Below are 13,992 nucleotides of genomic sequence, written 5' to 3'. Positions count from 1 at the left end.
GGTACATGCCCTTGACTGGAATCGAATCCGGGACCCCTGAGTCCGCAGGCCGACGCTCTATCCACTGAGCCAAACCGGCTAGGGCTCTCTTCTTTATTGATTTTTTTCTGTTTCTTTTTTTTTTTTTTAATATATTTTATTGATTTTTTACAGAGAGAAAGGGAGAGAGATAGAGAGTTAGAAACATCGATGAGAGAGAAACATCGATCCACTGCCTCCTGCACATCTCCCACTGGGGATGTGCCCGCAACCCAGGTAAATGCCCTTGACCGGAATCGAACCTGGGACCCTTCAGTCCGCAAGCTGACGCTCTATCCACTGAGCCAAACCGGTTTTGGCAGATTTTTTTTTTTCTGTTTCTATCTCTCTCCCTTTCTCTCTGAAATCAATAAAAATATCCTATCTAATAAAAGAGAAACATGGTAATTAGCGTACGACCGCTACCCTTCCCATTGGCTAATCAGGGCGATATGCAAATTAACTGCCAACCAAGATGGCGGCCGACAGCCAGGCAGCTGGAAGCTAACATGAGGCTTGCTTGCATCAGTGACGGAGGACTCCAATGTTCCCCGCCTGCCTTGTCGGCCTCTGAGCTTGCAGTTTGAAACATTGTAACAAATATAGAAGCTAAACAAAACCCCAGAAACCAGCTTTCAGCCGGCCGGGATCTCAGAGCTGGAGTTGATACAGTGTATCGATTATACAACCTAAACAAACCAGATACCTGCTTTCAGCAGCAGAGGCCTCAGAGCTGGAGCCAGAGCTAAAGCTGGCCCAGAATTAAAAAAAAGAAAAGAAAAAAAGGAGCGGTTGGGAGCTTCAGTCACCTACCAGCCTGAAAACAGCCCTCAGCCCCTCACCCAGACTGGCCAGGCACCCCAGTGGGGACCCCCACCCTGAAGGGTGTGTGACCAGCTCCAAACAGCCATCATCCCCTCACCCAGGCTGGCCCTGAAGGGTGTGTGACCAGCTGCAAACAGCCATCATCCCCTCACCCAGGCTAGCCCTGAAGGGTGTGTGACCAGCTGCAAACAGCCATCATCCCCTCACCCAGGCTGGCCAGGCACCCCAGTGGGGACCCCCACCCTGATCCAGGACACCCTTCAGGGCAAACCAGCAGAACCCCACCCGTGCACCAGGCCTCTATCCTATATAGTAAAAGGGTAATATGCCTCCCAGCACCAGGATCAGCGTGACAGGGGGCAGCGCCCAAACCCCCTGATCGCCCTGCGGCTCTGTGTGTGACAGGGGGCGGGGCCACAACCTCCCTATCCGCCCTGCTCTGTTCGTGACAGGGGAAGGCGCCCCAACCCCCTGATCAGCCCTGCTCTGTGCCTGATGGGGGGAGCTCCCCAACCCCCTGATCGCCCTGCGGCTCTGTGTGTGGCAGGGTGTGGCACCCCAACCCCCTGATCGGCCCTGCTCTGTGTGTGACAGGGTGTGGAGCCCCAACCCCCCCCACGGGCCCTGCTCTCTGTGTGACGGGATAGAGCCATAACCTCCCCATCGGCCCTGCCCTGAGTGTGACAGTGGTGGCGCCCCAACCCCCTGATCGGCCCTGCTCTGTGGGTGATAGAGGGCGGTGCCCCAATCCCCTGATCAGCCCTGCTCTGTGTGTGACAGGGGGCGGTGCCCCAACTCCCCTATTGGCCCTGCTCTGTGCGTGACAGGGGGGAGCTCCCCAACCCCCTGATCGACTCTGCTCTGTGCGTGACAGGGTATGGAGCCCCAACCCCCCTGATGGGCCCTGCTCTGTGAGTGACAGGGGGCAGCGCCCCAACCCCCTGATTGGCCCTGCTCTGTGCATGACGGGGTGGCACTGCAACCTCCCCATCGACCCTGCCTTGAGTGTGACAGGGGGCGGTGCCCCAACCCCCCAATCGGCCCTACCCTGAGCGTGACAGGGTGGCATTGCAACCTCTCAATCCGCCCTGCTCTGTGCATGACAGGGGGCGGCGCCCCAACTCCCCAATCAGCCCTGCTCTGAGCCCGAACAGGGGCTGCACCTAGGGATTGGGCCTGCTCTCTGCCACCCGGGAGCAGGCCTAAGCCAGCAGGTCATTATCTCCCGAGGGGTCCCAGACTGTGAGAGGGCACAGGCTGGGCTGAGGGACCCCCCTCCCCCCTGAGTGCACAAATTTTTGTGCACCGGGCCTCTAGTCTATACTAATAAAAGGGTAATATGCTAATTAGACCGGGAGATCTTCTGGGTGTCCTTCCAGACAAAGCCATGGTGGTGGGGCTGAGGCAGAGACAGTTAGGGGCAATCAGGCCAGGAAGGGAGGGCAGTTGGGAGTGAGTAGGCCGGCAGGTGGGGCAGTTGGGGGCGATCAGGCCAGCAAGGGGGGGCAGTTGGGGGGTGAGAAGGCCAGTGCGGGGGGCAGTTGGGGGCGAGCAGGCCAGCAGGCAGAGTGGTTAGGAGTGATCAAGCAGGTAGGCAGGTGAGCAGTTAGGAGCCAGTGGTCCCGGATTGTGAGAGGGTGCAGGCCGGGCCGAGAGACACTGTGTGTCCCCCCCCCCCCACCCTGCACGAATTTCGTATTTCGTGCACCGGGCCACTAGTATTTTTCTTTTATTTATTTTAATATATATTTTTTATTGATTTCAGAGAGGAAGGGAGAGGAAAAGAGATAGAAATATCCGTGATGAGAAGGAATCATTGATTGGCTGCCTCCTGCACGTTGGACCGAGCCTGCAACCCAGGCATGTGCCCTTGACTGGAATCGAACCTGGTGCCCTTGGGTCCGCAGGCCGATGCTCTATCCACTGAGCAAACCAGCTAGGGCGAGGGCCACTAGTATTTTTTAAAAAGGTTAAAGAAAAGATAAGCATAAACCCATGGAATGAGATTTTCATTCATTTATCATGATTCATTAAATATTTATTTGCCCTGTACTGTGCTACTTGTATTATGATCAAGAGGATTGGGTTACTGCCTGGCTGGTATGGCTCAGTGTTTGAGTATCAACCTATGATCCAGGAGGTCGCGGTTTGATTCCTGGTCAGGGCACGTTCCGGATTTTTGGCTTGAGGATTGATCCCAGTTGGGGGTGTGCAGGAGGTAGCTGATCGGTGAGTCTCTGTCATCATTTATGTTTCTATCCGTCTCTCCCTGTCCCTTCCTCTCTGAGGTCATAAAAATCTATATATTTTATAAAAGAGAATTGGGTTACCCTCAATTATTCAATTCTGATTACGTATTTTTATATGACTTCAATGAAGAAGAAAAGAGAGAAGTGTTTGAAGAGGCCAGTGCAATAGTATGAGATATTTTCTGATTCATGCAGATTTTAATAGAAAACATACCAATAATAAAAATAAGGAAATATGACTAAGGATAAATAGTGTGTCATACATCTGTAAAAATAAATGGCATCAAGGACACCAAAGCTCCAAATGAGTTGAGAATTGTAAATTTGCTAAGGGCAAATAAAAGGGCTTTATAAATCTATTAAGAGCAAAAAAGATAAAGAGTTAGGTCTGATGCTTGGGGCCTACTGTGTAATGTGAACAAGTGACAGAGTAAGCAGAACTCTTTGAGTCTGTCTTCTTTGTCGAGTGCCATGGTCTCCATACTGAAAAAGGTAAAACAAAAGTGGGTTAGAAAAAACTAACCCAAGATGGGTGAAAATGTTAAGCATGTAAGTGGGGCAGAGATCTAGATAACTTTTGATCATCTAGACTACACACTCAGACGGCCTGGAATGAATAGTTGAACAGATGTTATTTTGAAAATCAAGGAGCATGAAATCAAGACCAGATATTTGCAAATGCAGTGGCAGTTTTCCAGAAGGAGACGGTGGAGTACCCAGGCTTGATCTTGCTCCTGGGCAAGATTCAAGAAAGGATTCTTCAAAGTATTGTGTATGTGCTCTTACAAAGAAAACATAGAAGTGAGAGTCTGCCAGGAACGTGTATTTCAGGTTAACTTAAATTTTTTCCTTTTGACAAGATAAAGGATTTGTTAGGAGGAAGAAAAGGAGAAAGAGGAGGAGGAGGGACATAAAATGACAATAAATCTTGATTTCTGCAAGGCTTTGAAATAGGTTTCTCATGGTATCTTCCAGACTCAAAGATCCTTGAGTGAAGGGGATTATGCATCATTTGTCTTTGGGTCCCCCAATGCCTAGAACAGTTTCTACCAGTTTACTAAAGTCTGTGATCTAGATAAACAAACATTAATTGAATGAAGGATGCAGAAATATGACTCAGATGCAAGTTCAATCAAGTGGTTGCTGGTTAGACAATTTTGCCTAAAGGATCCAGCCAATGGATCAACATCAAACTAGACAAATGAAAAGTTCAGATTGTGAAACAATAGGTAAAGAAAGGAGGATTTAATTTTGATTTTGAAAAATGATATATTTGCATCGAAAAATAGAGAAAACATGTATTATAGAAGGGAGTATAAACTAGCATAGCTGTTCTAGAGAATAATACTCAGTGAAATTAAGAATGGTTTATACTTTGTAACCCAACAATTTGACTCCTGCATATGTATCCCAGAGAAGCCCTTCATAGATCCCTAAGGAAACAACAACTAGACTGTTTATCATGGTTTGTTTGTAGCAAAGAACAGGAAGCAACACAGGAGCATACATTAGACTTGGGCAAGAGGGTCCTCTGCTCTACACTCTTCACTTTAGAAGTCTTCCCATGTCACAGAGACACAAAAAGGATATTTCTTAAACCGCACATGGCCACTGGGTCACTGACTTGGTACTTAGGGCTGGCACAGTCTGACCTGTCACTCCACTTATCTTCTGTTGTGATTAATGCTATCCAGGCTCCAGGGAAATGCATCCATATATTGTGTTCTATGTCTTTAAAAAGTGGGCACTGAATTAGACTGTGGTGAAAGCCTGCAAGTTATGCTGCTGCCAACCTTGGAGACGGACTTGGCATTGGAGGACAGAGAGCACTTGAGTGACAAAATGCTTAGGTAAGGGAGTAAACAAATTAATTACTTGACAAATTCTTCCTCTCAGATGCTGCAAATGCAATAGATTCTTGCATAATAAAGTGTCCTTTCCCAGTAGTGCTGAGTACCCGTTTCCTTGCTTCTCTCTTGGTATTCAGCCTGCTCTACTCTTACAGTAGCACTGTATTTGCAACAGAGAAATAGAGCAGCTAAGGACAGTTGCAATAATGAACAATTCATATTACTAACTCTATATGTGTGGTTTAGACATAAGATGCTTCAAATGTAAAACTGACTCTTTACATTGGCAATTAAATGGATATTGAATGCTAGAATTATGAAATTTTATTTTAAATATTTTTTAAATATTGAAGTTTTATTTTAATAAAAATGTTAAAATATGTTAAAGTATTTAGTTAAATTTTCAGAAATTCAGCTTTATTTAAACAATTTGACCAAATACTCTGATATCCATTAATTGTAATTTATATGTTGCATTTTAATGTAATAACTTTGAATAATTTAGAAGAAAAGACTTGAAGTTATATATAAAATTTCATTTACATTTTTACCTTACATGTATTTTAATTTACTTTAAAAATGAAAATATATTTCAGTTGTGTAAACTCAATATATTATAGATTACTTTTTAATTTAGATCACTGAGAATAAATACAAATCAAGGTAATCAAAGATATAGAAAAGTGGAGCTCAAAAAGAAAAAAATCAGAAAAGGAAAGAAATAGAAAGTCTTCAAAGAGGGAGTCTGCTTACATTTTAAAAAATTGGAAACAATGAAAGCAAACAGACTTTTGTTAATAATCTAATCTAATAAAAGAGAAACATGCAAATTGACTGCACCTCTGCTACGCCCAAGCCACGCCCACCAGCCAATCAGAGTGACTATATTCAAATTAACCCAAACAAGATGGCGGCTGGCAGCCAGGGAGCTGGAGCGACCAGGAAGCTTGGTTGCCCCGGCGATGGAGGAAGCCAAGCTTCCTGCCTGCCCTGGCTGGCTGCAGCCTCCGCTCAAGGCAACAAAGTTTCAATTATAGAAGATAAATAAATCCCAGAAACCTACTTCCAGCCCGCCTCCACTGGGAGCTTGGGTGGCGGGGGGCCGTGGCCAGCCTGCAAACAGCCATCATCCCCTCACCCAGGATGGCCACACCCTCATGGGGTGAGGGTCCCCACTGGGGGGCTTGGCCAGCTTGCAAACAGCCATCAGCCACTCACCCAGGCTGGCCAGGCACCCCAGCAGGACCCCCCTCCCTGAAGGTGGTGTGGCCAGTCTGAAAACGGCACTCAGCCCCTCACCTAGGCTGGCCAGGCACCCCAGTGGGGACCCCCCACCCTGAAGGGAGTGTGGCCAGTCTGAAAACGGCACTCAGCCCCTCACCTAGGCTGGCCAGGCACCCCAGTGGGGACCCCCCACCCTGAAGGGAGTGTGGCCAGTCTGAAAACAGCACTCAGCCCCTCACCTAGGCTGGCCAGGCACCCCAGCAGGACCCCCACCCTGATCCGGGACACCCTTCAGGGCAAACCAGCCAGCCCCCACCCATACACCAGGCTTCTATCCTTTATAATAAAAGGCTAATATGCAAATTGACCCTAACAGCAGAACAACTGGGAATGACTGGTCACTATGACACACACTGACCACCAGGGGGCAGATGCTCAATTCAGGAGCTGCCCCCTGGTGGTCAGTGCGCTCCCACAGGGGGAGCTCTGCTCAGCCACAAGTCAGGCTAATGGCTGCCAGTACAGCGGTGGTGGCGGGAGCCTCCCCCGCCTCCTCAGCAGCACTAAGGATGTCCGACTACAGCTTAGGCCTGCTCCCCACTGGCAAGTGGGCATCCCCCAAGGGCTCCTTGGCTGTCAGAGGGATGTCTGACTGCCAGCTTAGGCCCAATCCCCCGGGGAGTGGGCCTAAGCCAGCAGGTGGTCATCCCCCAAGGGGTCCCAGATTGTGAGAGGGCACAGGCCAGGCTGAGGGACGCCCCCCGAGTGCACAAATTTTTGTGCACCAGGCCTCTAGTGTCCTACATAAGATTCTTAAATAGGAGATTATAAATTTTTTATTTAATGGAGATTTAAGAACTGATTGATATCATGAAACCAGGGACAAAATTATTCTCTTTAAATCTCTGCTTGAACAGGCCAAGTTCACATCTTTACTAATGCAATTTCACATTTTTTACTAATAAAGATTTAATGACTGACCAAAACAGTTAAAATTAATAGAGAATTATACATGAAAATAGTAGGTTGAATGAGCAAGAGAAACCCTGAGGCAATTCACGGTTTATTGAGCAATGATCCTAGACAGTGACCATTATGTTCTTCTGTTTTAAATGAATGATTACAATTTTTCATTTAGCAGAAAATTTAGTAATTCATTTTACACCAAAATGCTTTTAAATGAGATACAAAAATAGGAATTGTATTTAATTTTAATTTTATTTTTAAAAATATTTTTATTTTAGAGAGAAGGGAGAGAGAGATAGAAACATCAATGATGAGAGAGAATCATTGATCGGCTGCCAACCTGCATGCTCCCACTTGGGATTAAGGCCACAACCCGGGCATGTGCCCTTACTGGGAACCAAACTGTGATCTCCTGGTTCATAGGTCAACACTCAACCACTGAGCAACAGCAGCCGGGCTTAATTTTTATTTTTTAAAAGTTATCTTTATTGTTGAAAGTATTACAGATGTCCCCCCTTCCTTCCCCATTGACCCCTCCATCCTGCTTCTATCCCCCTGTATTTTGTATTTTAAATTTAAAGGCTGTGTCTTTCCTTAAACTGTTACATAGCTCACAATCAGTTTTCAAGGCCAGCTTTGGCCAACGAAGGTATTTGTGACTGAAATATTTATATTCCTGATTAAAAGAACAGAAATGTCACTAGCACACACAAAAACACACAGGCTGTTATTGGAACTGGGAAAAAACTGAATAAACAGCAAACAATGGTAGCATTCACCAACACAATAAACACTGATATAGGACATTATTGTAATACTCAATTTTAAAAAATATATATTTTTATTGATTTGAGAGAGAGAGAGAGGGAGGGAGGGAGAGAGGGAGAGAGAGAGGAAGGGAGAGGAATAGAGATAAAAACATGTGCCCTGACCAGGAATTGATCCGGTGACCTCTTGGTTCATGGGTTGACACTCAACCACTGACCCACACTGGCCAGGCTATTGTATTACTCTTAAAGTGATGTTATGTTAACAACACAACATTTACAGAAAACAGTGGGATATTTCTAGGTTTAGAATAATGATTTTGAAAGTTGAAGCTAGAACAACTAAACATTTAGGCCAGATAAGTACTAATCACTATCTAGGATGGAAAATTCAATATAAGGTAGTTAATTAGTAAAATGAGAGAAGGAATCCCATATAAAATAAAAACAAATAGTTACATTATCAACTTTAACTAGATTGTACAAGGCCATATTGAATAATTATATACAAGCACACAGATACATATGTGAACTATCAGAAGAAAACAAAGTGGGAAGTTAAGGAATGCTATGATGGTCTTACCCCTGTCATAAAAAAGTACAGGCTTTTGGCTGAAGTGAAGAACTGAGGAAACTCTTTTCAATATTCAGCATTGATTCAAAAGATTACTGAAGGCAAGTCTGCCAAGAAACAAATCTGGTGGCTCTGGAGCCACATTACCCCTCCCTCACTTGGTAGCTTAGCCGAGAGCTGGCTCAGTGGACTGAGCCAGCCTGCAGAGGGACAGCTGGGCTGCCGGCTGATGCCAGCGTTCCTGGCTGATAGGGATTCTTCAAGGCTATTCCCAAGGCTCTCTGTATAAGACCTCGCAGCCCTAGGTTTACACATTCCTTAGTGTTCTCCTTAGGCCTGAGATCTCTTGATATATTCTTATTTCTTAAAGAAACAAGATCTTTCCTACACTCTCTTTGTCCAGTTGATAAGTATGTGACACTGGGCGGGGACAGTGTCCTTCCTCCTTGGGTGCTGTTTGTGGCAGGTCTGGTTCACTGCTTCAGGCAGGCCCCAGGGACTTTGCCCAAGGTGCATTAAAAACATCACTGCCAGGCTTATGTTATACAGCGTAGTAAGAGTTTAGGGGACTGTGTGTGCTCTACCAGCAAATCCTGTTACAGATGTACCTTGTGGCAGGAGTGGTGTATGACCGTGACTGTGCCCCTCTCCATACATGACAAATCCTATGATAAAAGTATTGTGAAAACAAAGTGCGTACACCATAATTTAGCCCCAAATCCAGAAACATTCATGAAATGACTTATAAACTTTGCCCAAATTTGTTGGCCTTTATCACGTCAATAGGAATGATATTCTTTGGAACAAATCAAACATGACAGACAACACTCTGGATCTGCCCAAACATTGAACATCTTGATGAAGCATATAGGAAATCACTCTTGAACACGTGAGGAAAATGCTCCCTAGGCTTTGTCAAAGTATTGGCTTTAATTTTGACAAGATACAAGATGCATTAGAAAAGTTAAACAAAACAATAGAAGGTTTCAAGAAAGAGCAATTTGTGGTCTTTGCAGAAAAATAAAATTTATTTTGAATTTGCACTGGCCACAGTTGTTTGGTATAAACTTTTCATATTATTAACTAGAGGCCTGATGCACAAATTCGTGCAAGAGTAGGCCTTCCTTTCCCCGGCTGCTGGCACTGGCTTCCCTCTGGCACCTGGGACCCAGGCCTCCCTCACAGCCCTGGCTTTGTCTGGAAGGTCGTCTGGAAGGACATCTGGAAGGACGTCCAGCCTAATTAGAATATTGTTTTTATTATAGATTATTTTTTTAAGTTTGTGTAGTTTAGTGACATTGTAGCTGTTATAACATTTTTTTTTTTAAATATATTTCACTGATTTTTTATAGAGAAGAAGGGAGAGGGACAGAAAGTCAGAAACATTGATGAGAGAGATCGATCAGCTGCCTCCTGCATGCCCCCCAGTGGGGACGTGCCTGCAACCAAGGTACATGCCCCTGACCGGAATCGAACCCGGGACCCTTGAGTCCACAGGCCGACGCTCTATCCACCGAGCCAAACCGGTTCGGCTTATTATAGATTATTATAGATGGTAGCAAAAGCTTTACAAAAAATCTTACATAGCTAAGTTTCACTTATGAAAAGAATAAAATTGGATGTTCCCTCATGATTATGTTGTAATTTTGCATTTTTACCAGGAATAGTTAATAACTGATGCTGTGTTCTTAGTACACCGCATTAAAAAGTACGTGATGTCAACTTGTCCCATTATTATTCAGGTTAACTTTGATCATTTGGATAAAATGGCTTCTGCCAGATTTCTCTACCATAAAGTTACAATTTTCCCATTTGTAATGAATAACTATTTTGAAAGAAGATATTTCAAGACAATTTAAGTCTTTATCTCATCAAACTTTTACTAGCTGCCCAGCTGGCATGGCTCAGTGGTTGAGCGTGGACTTATGAAATAGGAGGTCATGGTTCAGTTCTTGTCAGGGCACATGCCTGGGTTGTGAGCTTGATCCCCAGTAGGGGGCGTGCAGGAGGCAGCCGATCAGTAATTTTCTCTCATCATTGATGTTTCTATTTCTCTCTCCCTCTCCCTTCCTCCTTAAATCAATAAAAATATATTTAAAAACAACAACTTTTACCAGCCATGTTTAGCATCCAGTGATGATTCTTGCCTGAATGTAGTGCTATGATGACTGCAAAAACGGAAGTTGGAAGTCAACCTTTACATGAGACTGAACATTTTAATTACCAAAGCTGTTTCAGAAACCTAAAAAGCAGACTTTTTATTATCTAAGAGTGACCAGAAAAGTCTGAAGACTTGCCCTAGATTTCATTCCTTCATAACTGGTTTGAATGGAAAGTGAAGGAAAGAAAGACAATTGTTTTTCCAATTATAACATAGTCCCACCTGTTTAGTGTATCAGTCATACTCATATCTAATATGACATAATAATAGTGCCTACTCCATATGTTGTTGAGGAAAGTGAGATAATGCAAATAAAATACTAAGCACCTCCTGGTACACAGGGTCCTTGGCATTGTGACTTTGCTACTTCTCTGAACAAGAAGTAGTGTCTGTTTACTATCTCCTTTACCCTGAGCTGGACTGTTTTTTGTTTTGGCCAATAGAATGTGGCAGAATGAGGGTGGGAGTTCTTAGCCTGGGCCTTTGGAGGCCTTGCAGCTTCTGCTCTCTTTCTTGTTGTTCTGACATTGTTGGAAAAATAGTCTAGACCTCTTGGGGACAAAAGACTATCTGGAGAGATCTGAAGCTGATAGCTAGGATAGCCATTAGACATGTGAGTGAGGCCATCTTAGACCACCCAGCGCCAGTCAAGTTGCCAGATGATTGCAGCTATGTAAGTGATTCCCAGTAGGACCAGCAGAAGAATCACACAGCTGAGCTTAGTTCAAATTGTTGACCCTCAGAATTGATGAACCTTGGGAAACAGAAGACATGGAGGGGCATGTGATGGAATGAAAAATGATTATCTCTGAGAGTATGGTCTTAAAGAATAAAATTCAGGTCAAGAGGTGAGTGGCAAGGAAGTAAGATTTTTTTTTCAGTGTCCTGACTGGGAATGGAACTGGTGATCTTTCAGTACACAGGATGACACTCAACCAATTGAGCCACATAGGCCAGGGCAAGATTTTTTTTTTTTAATTTATAAGAACTTCAAGCAGATTTTCTCTAAGATGAGACAAATCGCCCTTGAAAATTGTGAGTTTACTAACACTAGAAGTATATTTTTTTTAAAAAAGGCTGGATGGGCCAGCCAGTGTGGCTCAGTGGTTGAGTATCCACCTATGAACTAGGAGGTCACAGTTTGATTCCCTGTTCGGGCACATGCCTGGGTTGCAGGCTCAATCCCCAGGAGGGGGTGCGCAGGAGGCAGCTGATTAATAATTCTCTCTCATCATTGATGTTTCTATCTCTCTCCCCCTCTCACTTCTTCTCTGAAATCAATAAAAATACATTTTTTAAAAAAGCTGGATGGATTTTAGACATCAGGAATGATATAGAATGGATGGATTCAAGTCTCATATGGTTCCCTTTCACACTTACAGTTCTTGGATTCTGAGAAAACTTCTCTGTAACATCAGTTTGGCCTGGCAGTTCTGAAAATACTTTCCTTTTAGTATTCACTATAGTAACAATTTTAACAGTTTTCTACAAGTTTATGGCAACAAAGATGATTCATTGCAAACATCTGTCAAAGCTATTGCTTTATGTCCTTTTGGTTTATGAAACTGCAGAGTTTGAGCTCCTGAACAAACTCCTGTCTTCTTCCAAGTCTCTCTCTCTTTTTTTTTTTTTTTTAACTAAATACCAGGTACTGGGCTAATTACACATATACTATACTTTATTTCATTAATTTGCATAATAATCCTATGTGATGGATCTTTTTTAAAATATATTTTTTATTTTTATTTTATTTTTTAAAAATATATTTTATTGATTTTTTACAGAGAGGCAGGGAGAGGGATAGAGAGTTAGAAACATCCATGAGAGAGAAACATCAATCAGCTACCTCCTGCACACCCCCACTGGGGATGTGCCCGCAACCAAGGTACATGCCCTTGACTGGAATCAAACCCGGGACCCTTGAGTCTGCAGGCCGACGCTCTATCCACTGAGCCAAACTGATCAGGGCTCCAAGTCTCTTTGAATTTTATAAATTATAATATTTTTATAAATTGTAAGACTCACATGTTAACATCTCTGAAATCAGGATGTGTGTGCATTCACCATCATCTAGGTGGCAATTACAACATAGCAGTAATTATCAATATATATAGCAGGGGTCCTCAAACTACGGCCCGCGGGCCACATGCAAATACAAATATTGTATTTGTTCCCGTTTTGTTTTTTTACTTCAAAATAAGATATGTGCGGTGTGCATAGGAATTTGTTCATAGTTTTTTTTTAAACTATAGTCCGGCCCTCCAGTGGTCTGAGGGACAGTGAACTGGCCCCCTGTTTAAAAAGTTTGAGGACCCCTGATATATATAAAAGCCTAAGTGACCAGCCAACCCACTGACAGTTCAACCAGCCGACCGGTAGGTAGCTATAACCTGCACTGGCCACTGGGGGCAGACGCTCAACATAGGAGTTGCTGAGCTGCAGTGACATGGCAGCTGTGGTTCTCCGGTTCTCTGGTGACACACCTGGAACCAGAGAGGAAGGAGCCTGATTCCAGGGTGTGTCACCTGAGAACTGCCCTCTTGCAGTCCGGAACCCCTTGGGGGATATTGGAGAGCCGATTTCAGCCGGATCCCCACAGGCCAGGCCAAGGGACCCCTCAGTGTGCACTGGTCCTCTAGCCCAGCGGTTCTCAACCTGTGGGTCGCGACCCCTTTGGGGGGTCGAACGACCCTTTCACAGGGGTGGCCTAAGACCATCGGAAAACACGTATATAGTTACATATTGTTTTTGTGATTAATCACTATGCTTTAATTATGTTCAATTTGTAACAATGAAAATACATCCTGCTTATCAGATATTTACATTACGATTCATAACAGTAGCAAAATTACAGTTATGAAGTAGCAACGAAAATAATTTTATGGTTGGGGGTCACCACAACGTGAGGAACTGTATTAAAGGCTCGTGGCATCAGGAAGGTTGAGAACCACTGCTCTAGCCCATTGGCTCCCCACTTCGGGTCTGGCTCCCCACCAGGCCTCTAGCTTATTGTAGAGGTTGTGGGTCTGGCCCTCACAGAAACTTTTTGACTCCATTAGCTAAATGATGAGATGTGCAGGACCCACTGACTGTGGCCTGACATCTGGTGCCCATGCTGGCCCATCCACTTAATATTTCCAGTGGAGGCAGCAAATTTTCCGGTTACCACTCTCGGCTGGGAAACCTGCCCTGCCACTGCTTCCCTCCTTGTGGGCAGACAGTAGCGCCAGCAGGCAACCTCCTGGGAGATAAGGAGGCGAAGGAGCAGCTCAGGTGGGAAGGAGGAGGTTCCTGCCGCCACAGGACTCCACCTGGGAGGAAGGGCCTGGGCGGGAGCCTGACATTGAGCAAGGTCCTG

This window comes from Myotis myotis, unplaced genomic scaffold (assembly GCF_014108235.1).
Source record: "Myotis myotis isolate mMyoMyo1 unplaced genomic scaffold, mMyoMyo1.p scaffold_m19_p_11, whole genome shotgun sequence".
NCBI classification, from domain to species: domain Eukaryota; kingdom Metazoa; phylum Chordata; class Mammalia; order Chiroptera; family Vespertilionidae; genus Myotis; species Myotis myotis.
Note: the sequence above shows the minus strand (reverse complement) of the source record.